We start from the raw sequence: 13,848 nt of genomic DNA, 5'->3' as shown, positions 1-13,848 counted from the left end.
CGTACACATGGGTACACCTAATGTACGTAGGGACACCTCGCCTCAAGTAACCAATGGAGTACACCCGACGTACCATGTGTACGCCCAACGTACTCAAACTCAAAAGTCTAAACGAAGGAAAATAATTACTAAGAGTTTTACCTGACAAGTCGGGTGTTACAATTCTCCCCCACTTGAATCAGACTTCGTCCTCGAAGTCCGCTATCACAAAAAACCCTAGGTAATGCTCCCTCATCTATTCCTCAGGATCCCAAGTCCACTTAGAAATCTATCGGTGCTGCCACTACACCTTCAACAATCCCACAACCTTATTCCTTAAGGTTTTTGTCTTCCGGTCTAGGATCACCGCTGGTTTCTCAACGTAGTTCAAAAGGCCATCCACCTGAATATCCTCCAACGGAACCACTGGTAAATCATCAAACAAACACTTCCGTAACCGACAAACATGGAAAGTAATGTGGATCTGACTGAGCTCCCCCAGAAGATCTAAATGATACAGCACCCTGCCCACCCGGGCTACAATCCTAAAAGGACTAATATACCTAAGGCCCAGCTTAGCCGCTTCTTGAACTGGATGAAACTTTTCCGAGGTGACACCTTCAGGAGTACCATATCACCAACCTGAAATTCCAAGTCTGATCTGCATCTGTCCGCATAGCTCTTTTGTCGACTCTGTGATGTATGAAGTCTACTGCGGACCTGCTGAATCAATTCGGTCATCTTGAGTACCACCTCAGTACTCCCCATGACTTGCTAACCGACCTCACCCCAACATATTGGGGTCCTACACTTCCTCCCCTAGAGCATCTCAATAGGAGATCGATCAATGTTGGCGTGATAACTGTTGTTATATGAAAACTTCACTAAAGGGAGGTACGTATCCCAACTCCCACCGAAATCCAATACATAATCCCAAAGCATATCCTCCAAGGTATGGATAGTCCGCTCACTCTAACCATCAATTTGCGGGTGGAAAACCGTACTGAAATGTAGGCGAGTACCCAACTCCGCATGGAATCTCTTCCGAAACCTGGAAATGAACCGAACATCCCTATCAGAGACCCTAGAAACTGGTACCGCATGTCGTGCCACAACCTCCTGGATGTATATGTCTGCCAAGTTTTCGGCATAGATGCTCTCCCGAATCAGGACAAAATGCACACTTTTGGTCAATCGATCCACAATGACCCATATCGAATCCACTATACGTGTTGTCTGAGGCAATTTGGTGATAAAATCCATCGTAATCTCCTCCCATTTCCAAATGGGAGTATCCAACAGCTTCATTTTTCTGTGGGGATGTTGATGCCCGGTCTTGACATTCCGGTAAGTCAAGCACCTCTCATGCCCCATCCTGCTTCATCCATGGCCACTAGTAATCAAGTTGGAGGTCTCTATACATTTTTGTCGTTTCGGGATGAATAAAGAACCTTGAATTGTCTGCCTCTTCATCAGAATCTATCGCGCACCACCCCAGTATGGAACCCACACCCTTCAATGGAGAGTCAATAGTCCTCAGCTATCATAAGCAAAGGAAGCTACCTTGCCTACTATGCACTCACTATTCCGATGCTCTTCCTTCATAGCCTCAATCTAAGTTTCTCGAATCTGCTCTAATAGTAGGATAATCACTGTCATCCTCAAACGGAGCTGCAACCCCCTAGCGGCTAAGAGCATCGACCACCACGTTGGCCTTGCCCGGGTGACAAAGAATCTCACAATCATAATCCTTTACCACGTCCAACCATATACATTGCCTCATGTTCAGATTTGGCTGATCCATTAAACACCTCAGGCTCTTGTGATTCATGTAGATAGTACAGCGGACCCTATAGAGGTAATGTCACCAAATCTTTAGGGCAATCACCAATGCCCCTGAATCCAAATTGTGCATAGGGTAATTCACCTCATGAGGCTTCGACTGCCTCGATGCGTATGCAATCACATGACCCCGCTATATCAATACTGCACCCAAACCCGTGAGCGAAGTATCACAATATACCACAAATTCCTCAACACCCTCTGGCAAGATCAAAATCGATGCCTCACACAATCTCTGTCTTAAGGTCTCAAAAGCTTCCTGTTGCTGAGGCCCCCAACAAAATGTGACAGTCTTCTTTGTCAGCTTGGTAAAAGGAACAACTATATTGGAGAAATCCTGAATGAATCTTCCATTTAGGGTGAGCGCGGTGCGGTTCGATGCGGTTATTAGCTAAAACCTCACCACTAACCGCAAATGCGGTTAATCCATTTTCAAAACCGCATGGTACAGTTATTTTTGCGGTGCGGTTAGGCGGTTATTTTTGCGGTGCGGTTTTGTTTTTTCTGTGTTGCGGTTATTAACCGCATGGATTTGGTGCGGTTATTTTGTGAGGTTTTTAACCACAGTTTAGAGCTCAAATAGTTTTAAGAGTTCAAACATATTACTTGTAATAATAATAAAAAACCATAAGATATAAGACAATTAACTATTTAACTTAAACGACAAACAACTAATATCTTAAAAACGTCAAATCAATAGTAATTAACAATAAATAACTTAAAATTGTCTAATTTCATCCTTTTTTCAAAGTTAAACATAAGAAAAAACCAACACTTTTGTCTTCTAGTATTTTATCCGTCTTTCATTCATGAAACTTGTCTTATTTTTAATATTTAATAAACTAATAATTGATTAAAAAAAATTGTATATAATATATGCGGTGCGGTGTGGTTTTTTTGCGGTTTTTGGAAACTAATAACCGCACCGTACCGCAAATTTGCGGTTTTTGAAAAATAGAAAACCTCACCATCGGTTTTTATTACGGTTGCGGTTTATGCGATTTTTGCGGTTAATTTTAGTTACGGCGCGGTTTTTGCTCACACCTATTTTCCATAGTAACCTGCCAATCCAAGGAAACTTCGAATCTCAGATGGAGACCTCGGAACTTCCCACCTCACACCGCTTAAATCTTTTCCAAATCGACCAGAATACCATTTTGGTTGACAAGGTGCCTCAGAAACTGCACCTCGTGCAATCAAAACTCACACTTGGAGAACTTTGTGAATAATCTCTCCCTCCTCGGAGTCTCCAATACCTCCCTCAGATGGTCCTCATGTTGCTCTTGAGTCTTGGAATAGACCAAGATGTCATCAATAAACACAATAACAGACTGATCCAACATGGGACTACATACACGATTCATGAGATCAACGAATGCGGTTGAAGCATTGGTGAGCCCAAAAGTCATCATCACGAACTCGTAATGACCATAACAAGCTCAGAAGGCCATCTTCTACATGTCCTCATTGTTGACCCTCATCTAGTGATAACCCGATCGCAGATCAATCTTGGAGAACCAAGATGTGCCCTGAAGCTGATCAAAGAAATCGTTGATCCTTGGGAGCGGGTAAATGTTCTTTACTATTTGCTTATTCAACTCCCAGTAGTCAATTCACATCCGATGCGTCCCATCGTTTTTCTTCACAAATAAGATCAACGCTCCCCATGGTGAACTACCAGACCGAATGAATCCCTTTTCTAACAGCTCCTGCAGCTGCATAGACAACTCCTGCATCTCTGGAGGTGCTAACCGATACAGTACTCTGGCTATCAGAGCCGCACCTGGAACCAAGTCTATCTGAAACTCCACCTGCCTCTCCCGAGGCACTCCCAACAAATCCTACAAGAACATATTTGGGTATTCCCAAACAATCAGTACATCATCTATGGTCACCTCACCCTTCTCCCAGGTATCCATCACACATGCCATAAACCCGGAACATCCCAGATAAAGATAACGCCTGGCCCGGGCTAGCGAACATATAGCCGACCCATGCTGAGCACCCTCACCGTGGATCACCAACTTTCCCCTACTTGGGGTCTGAACATGTACGGACTGAATCCCACAATCAATCATCACCCCCATTAGGGATCAACCAATCTATCCCCACAATGTCCTTGCTCTCGTGCAGGGGAATTGGAACCAAATCAATTGGATACTACTCGTTGAATAACTCCAAAGTGCATCCCTGATGAACCCTCGACACTCGCACCGGAAGGTCGTCAACAATCTCAACCTCTAATGGATAATCCAACTCTCCCAGAACACCTCTAAATCCCTGGCTAAGCGCAAGAGATACAAAAGATCGGGTAGCCCCTAATCGAATAAGACCAATGCAGGAATATCGTTGACAAGGAACAACCCAGTGGCCACATTAGGTGTTACACGAGCCTCCTTGGATGTCTGGTGAAATGCCCTGCTCCGTATAACTGGTGCCTCCGCTTTTCCCTGACGGCCATCAGTGATCCTTTGAGTTGCTGGAGCAAGTGTTGCTATTGGTCCTCTTGATACTAAACTCAGGCAATTAGCCTTCTTATGGCCCCTCTTATTGCAATGAAAGCAAATCAGATCAGATCCCTGGATGGTAATAGTAACAATACAATCCTTGCCAAAGTGCCTTGTCTTGTCATACTTATAGCAACCCGAACCACCCGCTCTACAGACTCCATAATGTGCCCTGCCATACTTGCCATAGCAGCTTCGACCCGGTTAGACCTTCAATCTAGAATCGAAGCCCTTGGGTTTCTTTGCTGAAACCCCCATCATCTTCCCACACCCTGCCTTCCTTTTCCCTATATGCTCCAAATCAATCTCCTATTCCCAGGCCCTGGATATCATTTCATCAAGAGACGGACATGCAAAAAAACTAACAAACTCCCTGATATCAAATCTTAGCATGTCATGGTATCGGGTCTTCCTTATCTCCTCATCTGTCACATACTGGGGTACCAATAAAGCTCTCTCTCGGAACTTGGGGGAGATCTTCAACACGGTCTTAGTCGTCTGTCGCATATCCAAGAACTCCCTCGCTATTTGTTGCACTTCAACAGCTGGTGCAAACTCTGCTCGGAACCGGCTCATAAAATCCGACTAGGTCATGGCCTCAATGGTTGGGGATCCTAAAGTATAGCCAAAATCCTCCTACCAATCCTAGGCTCGGTCATGCAGACAACCTGCATTGAACCCCACATTCGATCCTTCGGGACAGAAGCTAGTCATCTAGGCACACTCAATTTCTAATATCCAACATCTGGCTGCAATGGGGTCCTTCCCCCGAAGGAATTTTGGCGCCCTCACAACCCATGAAATCCTTGAAGGAGAGAGTGCAAGCTTCAGAATAACTAGCGGCCAGGTTGTCCCCAAAGATCCGAAGGTGATCCTCCATCAACTCGATAATACCCTCCTTGATCAACCCAAACATCACTGGGGGTCGCATCAAGGATGCCTCTCGTAATCTCTGACGTGATGAAGTCATGTAAATCCACATCAATTGGTTCGGCACCCAAGCCCGGGCCCGAACCAGATCCAGATCCTAAACCTCCTGTCCCACTGTGTGTCATCACCATGCTCAAACATAACGTGTAAATAATCAATATATACACAAAGAGGTTCACACTCTCGAAGTCTCTTGAATTCATCATGACCTTACTTGTCTTTGGGTATTGATCTTGTTCTTCCAGTAGTACGGGCCCAATACTACCTTCCACGCCTATCAATAACCTCCCTAAGGACTATCATGAATCCTCCAAGTCACTTCCTTTTTTTAATACTCTCCCCATACTACAAAGCGTCCTATGCGCCAAGACACAATCCAAGAACTACCTAGTGTTCCCTTCCTCACCACTCTCTGCTATTAGCTGCATAAGAAATCCCTCTAATACCACATATTTGTTACACGAATACAATTACATATCATTGGTACTAGAGAATTCTTTAAATGAACAGTCCCACACTACAACGATTGGACTCAAACAAGATTTGTGCAATATAGTAAAACCTAACCTTCTAAAATTATCTAATCTCAACATCATGTAACCAAGCGTATTCGTCCACTAGTTAGTTGATACTAATGGGAATTTCCTAAAAGCACAAAGCACACAACATTCGAGCATAAAGCAATTTGAATCAGAACACAACCTAGACAGACCATCTTATCAGATAACTGATCTCATACTAGCATGCAAATCTATAAGTTCATACAATAGGCACATAAAGACATCTCTCCTAGCATTCTATCATGCAATCCTAGCAGATACTTAGCCCCAATCTAGCTTGTAATTCTCATATCATGGCATAAAACATATAACATGTACGTGTATTTTGGGATGACTTGGGCCCCGTTTAATAGACATTTTTCCAGGTTCAAACAAATCTTTCTGGTTAAATCGATCGGGAATATTGTTTGACATGCACAAAAAATAGGTCTTTCCCGGTAAGATATGTCTTTCCCATAAAGCTCCAAAACCATATCTTTCTGGATGAATAGGGTGGAAAGACAATTGTGCCCCAAACCCCGCCTCTTTCTTTCTTGGATTATTAATCTCATTTAAATAATTTTTTTAATTTATTTTTTATTGAATTATTACTTTTTATTGGATTATTATATATTAATAAATATTATATTTAATATATAATATTTATGTATTAATTGATATAATTTTACTCGATTATTAAATTCTTTTAAATAATTTGTTTTTATTTCCTTTTTATGGATTAATTCTTTTTTATTAGAGTATTATATATTAATAAATATTATTTATAAATATATAATATTTATATATTAATAAATATTACTTTATTGGATTATTAATTTCTTTTAGCTAATTTTTATAATTCATTTTTATTGGACTATTATTATTATTATTTTTGGACAACACCACCATCATCCTAATATATTTTAAAAAAAGTTCATCCATACCACCAATACTGGACATAAACCGGGTTAAGGATCACACATTGAGTTATAAAAAAACAAAAATGGCTAGAAAGAATAACAACGTAACATCAACTTGAAAAGCAATAAGCTAAAAACAACTTAATCAACATTCTATTTGGATTTTTAAATGATTATTGTGTAATTTTGATTTTGTATGACAATTTGTATGTTTTATAATTATTTAACAACTTTATCCATCACAGTATAGAACAACAGGGTAATATTGTCATTCTTTAATAATTCTACACAAACAATCAAATGTACAATCAAACAACATAGTTTCTTTCCCAGTCAGAAAACTTTCCCATATAACATTTTCCTAACAAAAACTATCAAACGGGGCCTTACTTGAGCTTGACTGATTACATGTACCACACCCTTTATTTTATTAAAATCCCTTATTTATAATGTTTCTTTTTGTGGAAAATCTACCAAATCGTCGCTTTGAGTTCAAACATACCCGAGAGTATGTTCGAATCCCTCAAACCAAGGCTCTGATACCAACTTGTAACATCCCAAAATTTTCAAAAAAAAATTTCATTTTTCGTTCATTTCAAAAACATCTCGTAATCATGTCAAAACAATCAAAAGTTTATCATAGCGGAATAGTATTAGAGTACAAATCCCAAAATCACAAATTTGGAAAATATGGGCGGATGTGGTGCGATCAAGTCAGGCCTTTCCTTTTTGAGCTGGAAATACCTAAAACATAAACTGAAGACTGTAAGTACAAAGCATAGTGAGCTCCCCCAAAATACCCCATACATACATAACAATCAAGCATGATTGGGTTTATTTCACCCTTCGGTATCTTTCAATCGATATTGGGTCTATTTCACCCCCTTCGGTATCTTTCAACCGATACTGCGTCTATTTCACCCCCTTCGGTATCTTTCAACCGGTACTAGGTCTATTTCACCCTTACAGCTAAGCACACAATCATATTAATGAAAGTCACGAAGACAATAAGCATAAACAGGCATGGCATGAAAATGTCATGAAGACAACTATCATCTTACTAACATAATCTAGTGGGCCGACATTGGTACCTTCGAACCACTAGTATAGTGGATGAAACTCACCTCAGACTGAAGATATCAAATCACACTCGAGTTGCTAAATTGTGAAATCTTCTCACTAATTCACAAATAATAAAACCCTAATTAGAAATTAGGTCAATAACACAACCCGAGAGTCCAAACCCTAAATCCCGACTCCCAAGGTAAAAGGCCGTTTAGTCCTTTCCTTATTGGGCCTAACCCACCAAGTCCCAAATAAAATTAGCCCCAAAGCCCAAAATATATTCCATGTCCAAAATGGATATGTAACATCCTGTTTCGGATCGTCTGTGATTTAGGGTTTGGGGGCTGCAACCCGGGCATGAGGAAGCCACGCGGCTGCGACGAGTTGCTAGAAGCAGTTAAAGTTAAGAGCACTCCCATTTTCAGTTCAAGATTTGGAAAGATTATGGTTGTATGAGCTCCCATCCGGTTCGATCAATACTTGGACAGAACTCGCGAAACAGTTTTTTGAGAAATATTTTCCAGAAACGTTAGTTTCAAGTCTTAGAAGAGAAATCCTAGGTATAAAACAAGGAAAAAGAGAAGCTTTACATACTTATTAGGAAAGGTTTAAAAAGCTTATGGTTCCGTGTCCACAACATGGGATAAGTGATTATCAGCTCTACAACTACTTCTGTGAAGGTCTGATACCCATGGAGAGGCGCCTGAAAAATGCTTCCAGTGGTGGTTCCTTAGGAGATATGATACCAACCGGAATCAGATAGCTGATTGAAAAGCTGGCGATAGAGCCAAAGCATTCTGCAGACAAAGATGAATGGTATTCAGATCAACCAAGGGGTGTCAAATAAGTCAGTAATGCTCATCTAGAGTCTCAAATATCTGAGCTGACAAAATTTGTTCTGCTCTTGACAAAAAGAAAAACAAAAGCTTTACATACTTACTGGGAAAGGTTTAAAAAGCTTATGGTTCGGTGTCCACAAGATCAGTGATTATCAGCTCTACAACTGCTTCTGTGAAGGTGTGATACCCATGGAGAGGCGCTTGATAAATGCTTCCAGTGGTGGTTCCTTAGGAGATATGACCCCTTTAGAAATCTGAGAGCTGATTGAAAAGCTGGCGATAGAGTCAAAGCATTCTGCAGACGAAGACAAATGGTATCCGGATCAGCCAAGGGGTGTCAAATAAGTCGGAAATGCTCATCAGGGGTCTCAAATATCTGAGCTGACAAAAGTTGTTTTGCTCTTGACAAAAGAAAACATAGTTGCAAAGAAACAATGTGGAATTTGCTTGAAGACGGACCATCCTACTGATATGTGTCCATTTTTGCAAGAGCATGTTGCTCCAATCAAAGATGTCAGAGGATACCAACAACAAAACATTTATAATTAACCTCCTTATTTTTATCAGAATAATAATTTTCAACTAAGACATCAATTTCAACATCCTCCGGGTTTTCAGCAACAGTCAAATTAACAACCTAATTTTTAGAATCAACAAAATTATCAGGGTTAAACTTTTCAGAACCAGAACTCACATTAGCATCCCAGTAGCTCCAATGTGTTCGTGGAAGATATTGTGAAGAGTCTTTCCACGAGCACCTAAGCAATCTAGACCGAAACCAAAGCTAGTATCAATAATCTGGAACAACAGGTGTCTCAATTTTCCACTTTTGTGGGCCATCTGGAGTCTCAAGGAAAGTTATCGTGCCACACTGAAAATAATCTGAAGCACAATGTGAGTGTTATTTCCTTGAGAAGTGGAAAAAGTTATGGAGGCCCAGGCGCATTTGAACCAGCAAAAGAAGCTGATGAAGAGTATGAAGAAGTTTTGGTAGAAGAAGGAGAAGACAAAGAAACATAAAAAGAAGAGGAAGAGTATGAAGAGTTGTTGGTTGAAGAAGAATCTGAAAAGATAGAAAAAAAAACTCCAACACCGGTCCAACCGAAGATGAAAGAATATAAGCCCTTACCTCCATTCCCATCAAGACTAAAGAATATGAAGCGCAAAAGAGAAGATTAAGATATCATGGAAATTTTCCATAAGGTTGAGGTAAATATCCCACTTTTGGAAGTTATCCTACACATCCCTCATTATGCCAAGTTTCTGAAAGACTTAGGCAGTTCTAAGAAAAAAAATGAAATTTAATGAAACTGTCAAAGCTAGAGAAAATATCTCCTCTATTTTACAACAAGGTTTGCCTCCAAAGTACAAGGATCCGGGGATTTTCTCGATTTCTTGTAAATTTGAGAACCTTGATTTTCCAAAAGCCATGTTTGAATTAGGAGCTTCAGTCAATGTGCTTCCCTACTATGTTTTTGAAAAATTAAAAATGGGAACTTTACAAAAGACCGGGATAATTATCCAATTGGCTGACCACTCAACAGTACACCCAAAAGGTGTATTGTAACGCCCGTAGATTAGGGCTAGTCAATTTAGAGACGATAAACATCAAAGATGAATTTTTTATGAAAGATTATTTAGAATGAATAATCATAACTAAGCTATAGTATATGTTACATGGATTTCGTACATATAAAGAACGCCGAAATTCGAGTTATAACGAAGAAGTTATGACCCGTCGAAGTTTCGCGACAGAACCGGCACGATGTTGAATGACGTAAAAAGTGAATTTACGTTAGAGCAATAATTAGCCTTAGCAATCTAAACGAAAGTTGTAGAGTTCGTTAAATCGTGAGCGTACATAAAAAGAACGTCCAAATCTGACTTCGTATGAGAAAGTTATGATTTTTCTAAGTTTCGACTTAGCGGTATGCAGCCCGAATACTCGATTTGAGATCGAGCGGTTTTTAGCCAAAACAGTCTAAACGAGAATCAAAGATCTTGTTGATAGTAGTGCAGCGGTAAAAAGACAGACGAAAATGGACGTCGGATGAAGAAGTTATGAATTTATAACGAAGTTTTCCTATCCCGACCTACTAAAAATAAGTTCAAAATTAGCCGACGGAGTCTAAACGAAAGTTGTAGAGCGTAGTCTCACCTACACGTGGATATAAAGAACATCGAAAACAGAGTTCATATGAGGAAGATATAAATTTTTGAAGTTTATTAAATAATTAAAATATTAAATTTAAATATAAATTTTGATATTATCCAAAGGGGGGGGGGGTCAGGGATCTTATTCAGGTTACGCCCAGCGTAATCCTTCTTCTAGCACCCTATAAATAGATGTTGAGGGCTGCCGAGTTTTGGTGCTCCATTCTTCCCTTTCTCTCGCGTTTTTACCTTGTTTTGCGTGCAAGAAATACCCCGAAGCCTCGGTATCATTCCCGAAACCCGAAGCAAGTTCCGAAGCCCCGAAGATCCTGAGAAGTGTAATTCCTGAGCCAAAGCTCTGCCCGCGAGAAACCAATTTTTGTGAAGATCTTCCAGATCTACCAAAGAATACTAGCTCTACAAGTCGTAGTGCTGTCCGATCATCTTCTAATCAAGTGAGTGTATAGTCACTTTCATCTTACACATAGATATGAAGTATTTTATAAAATACGTGCTATGTGTATATATATTGTTGTTTATATGTGTGAGTGTGTGGTTACTTTCTTCTAACACATAAATATGAAGTATTTGCTATGAAATACGTGTTATGTGTTTATATATAAGGTTGTTTACATGTGTGAGTGTATAGCCCCTTTCATAAACACAAGTATAATGAAAGTATTGTTTGAATGTATTAAGTATATGTTTGGGTGAGTGTGTAGTTACTTTCTTCTAACACATAAGTATTAAGTATTTGCTACGAAATACGTGTTATATGTTTATATACTGTTGTTTATTTGAGATAAGCGTGGAATGGATGTTTCATATAGGTTTTAAATGAGTTAAATTATATATGTATGTTATATCTACAAATATGTTGGGTAGAACGTGGGTACACGAATTAGTTGGTGTGTGATGACGGATGAGTTTGAGGATGAGATGAAAGATAAACGTTGGTAGCTATGGACTTAGTACCTACACTGGTAGCTATGGATTTAGTACTGTTAGATAAACGCTGGTAGCTATGGACTTAGTACCTACACTGGTAGCTATGGATTTAGTACCCGATGAACGAACCATAGCAGCTATGGAATTACTGCTTTACGAAAAAACCTTGGCAGCTATTGTCTTAGTGTCAAATAAAGAATCTTAGTGCCAAATAAAGAATCCTGGCAGCTATTGTCTTAGTGCCTAATAAAGAATCTGAGCAGCTATTGTCTTAGTGCCTAATACGGAGTGAACGAATAGATGACTCTTAGGGTAGACCCTTAAGAGTAAGGAAGATAATGGGGATGGATAATTGGGTTGATTGTTTGATGATTGAATATAATAATTATATTATTATGGGTTGAAAACCATATATGCTCACCAGGCTCCCAAGCCTAACCCACTCAGTTTTCTTTGCATTACAGGTAATGACACAAGAATATAAGTTGGTGGACTTGACGAGATATTTTTGATTATAGATCAGTAGTTATAAATGACTGTTGTAAGGTTTATTTTATACTGTTTATGCTTTTGGTTTGTAGAACATGACATCCCGAGATTTTGTTATTTAATGAAAATACATTTCGTTAAAGAAATGTTTTGATAAGTTATTATCATATCTTGTTTTGGGAACAAATTCCGCAACCATTTTCTTTAAACGATTACTCTGATTTGTAAAACAAAGCATAAAAAAATCGGTCTTTTATCGTCGTGAAATTGGGGATGTCACATGTACTGGAGGATGCTCTTGTCCAAGTGGATAATCTGATCTTCCCCGCAAATTTTTATATTTTGGACATGGGTAATTTGGACACTTCAGATACAAACTCTATCATTTTGGGAAGACCATTTATGAAAACTGCAAAAACAAAAATAGATGTTTTTAATGGCATGATTTTAATGGAGTTTGATGAGGAAGTGGTTAACTTTAAAATTAACGATGATAATTTTCCTTTTAATAATATTTATGTTAATTATCTGGGTACCAACAGCCCTTTATCTGAGGACTATTGTGCGTTTCTAATGTTTCTGTGCAAATAATATTTGTAGAAAGGAATTTACCAGATACATCAAAAGAGGTGGAAAAGGGAAAGCTTAGGGAAATCGGAGGCAAATTGGTTGTTGAAAAGAAATTAGTAGAAGTTGATGAAACTGAAAAAGAGAAGGAAGATATAATTTCTGCTAAAGAAACATCAGAGAAGGGGGTGGCAGAAAAAGAGAATCTTGGGGAGGAAGAAAAGAAGATTTCTGGAAAAAGGATTAAAGAAAAAGTGGTGATTTATGATATGAATCTAAAAAGAAAAAATCTAAAGAATTCGAGGAGAAGATTTCTGGAAAGAAAAGGAAGATCATAAAACAAAAGAAGTCTGAAAATCATCTGAAACACTTATTTGAAGACAATCTGAAGTCTTTTCAGTTTGCTGAACAAGTTCTAGATCCACCAATCTTGCCATATCTGAAGGGATATGGAGTGACAAGGAAAAGATTTGAGCTTTAGAGAAGTCCCAACCACACCAGTTAATAAATCTCGTTGGGCAAAGTCGAGCCAATGACTTTAAAAATGGGCAGCTTTCCGGGAGGAAACCCGAGGAGTAGGCTTTAGTTTTACGCTTTCAATAAAGAGAGAGTCGCAGTCCCAAGCAAGCTTGGAAAAATCAAAGGATTGACATAATTGTTGAAATTCAGAATTTTTTGTCAACACTCATTGTCAAGATCAGATATCGGCAAACTTATCAGGTACATCTATTCCTATCTGCACCCTTTTTGCTTTTATAAGCTTTATTGAGTTGTTCATTCCTCTCTGAACATTAAGGACAATGCATCATTTTAAACTTGAGGAGGGATTAGTCTAAAAAAATTGCATTTTTTGTTAAAAATTTTAAATTTTTAGTTTTTTAGGCAAAAAATTTCAAATTTCATTTTTCTTTTTGCATTTTATTTTCTCCATTGCATTTGCATTTGCATATAAAAAATTTCGAAAAATCCAAAAAATATTTTCCTTTTTATTTTTTTGCATTCATAAAAAAACCCAAAAATAATTTATTTCTAGTTATTTTATTTTTATTATGTGCATAAAAAAAATCAA

Source organism: Lactuca serriola, chromosome 1 (genome assembly GCF_051521515.1).
Source record: "Lactuca serriola cultivar US96UC23 chromosome 1, Lser_US96UC23_V15, whole genome shotgun sequence".
NCBI classification, from domain to species: domain Eukaryota; kingdom Viridiplantae; phylum Streptophyta; class Magnoliopsida; order Asterales; family Asteraceae; genus Lactuca; species Lactuca serriola.
This window is presented reverse-complemented; position numbering follows the sequence as displayed.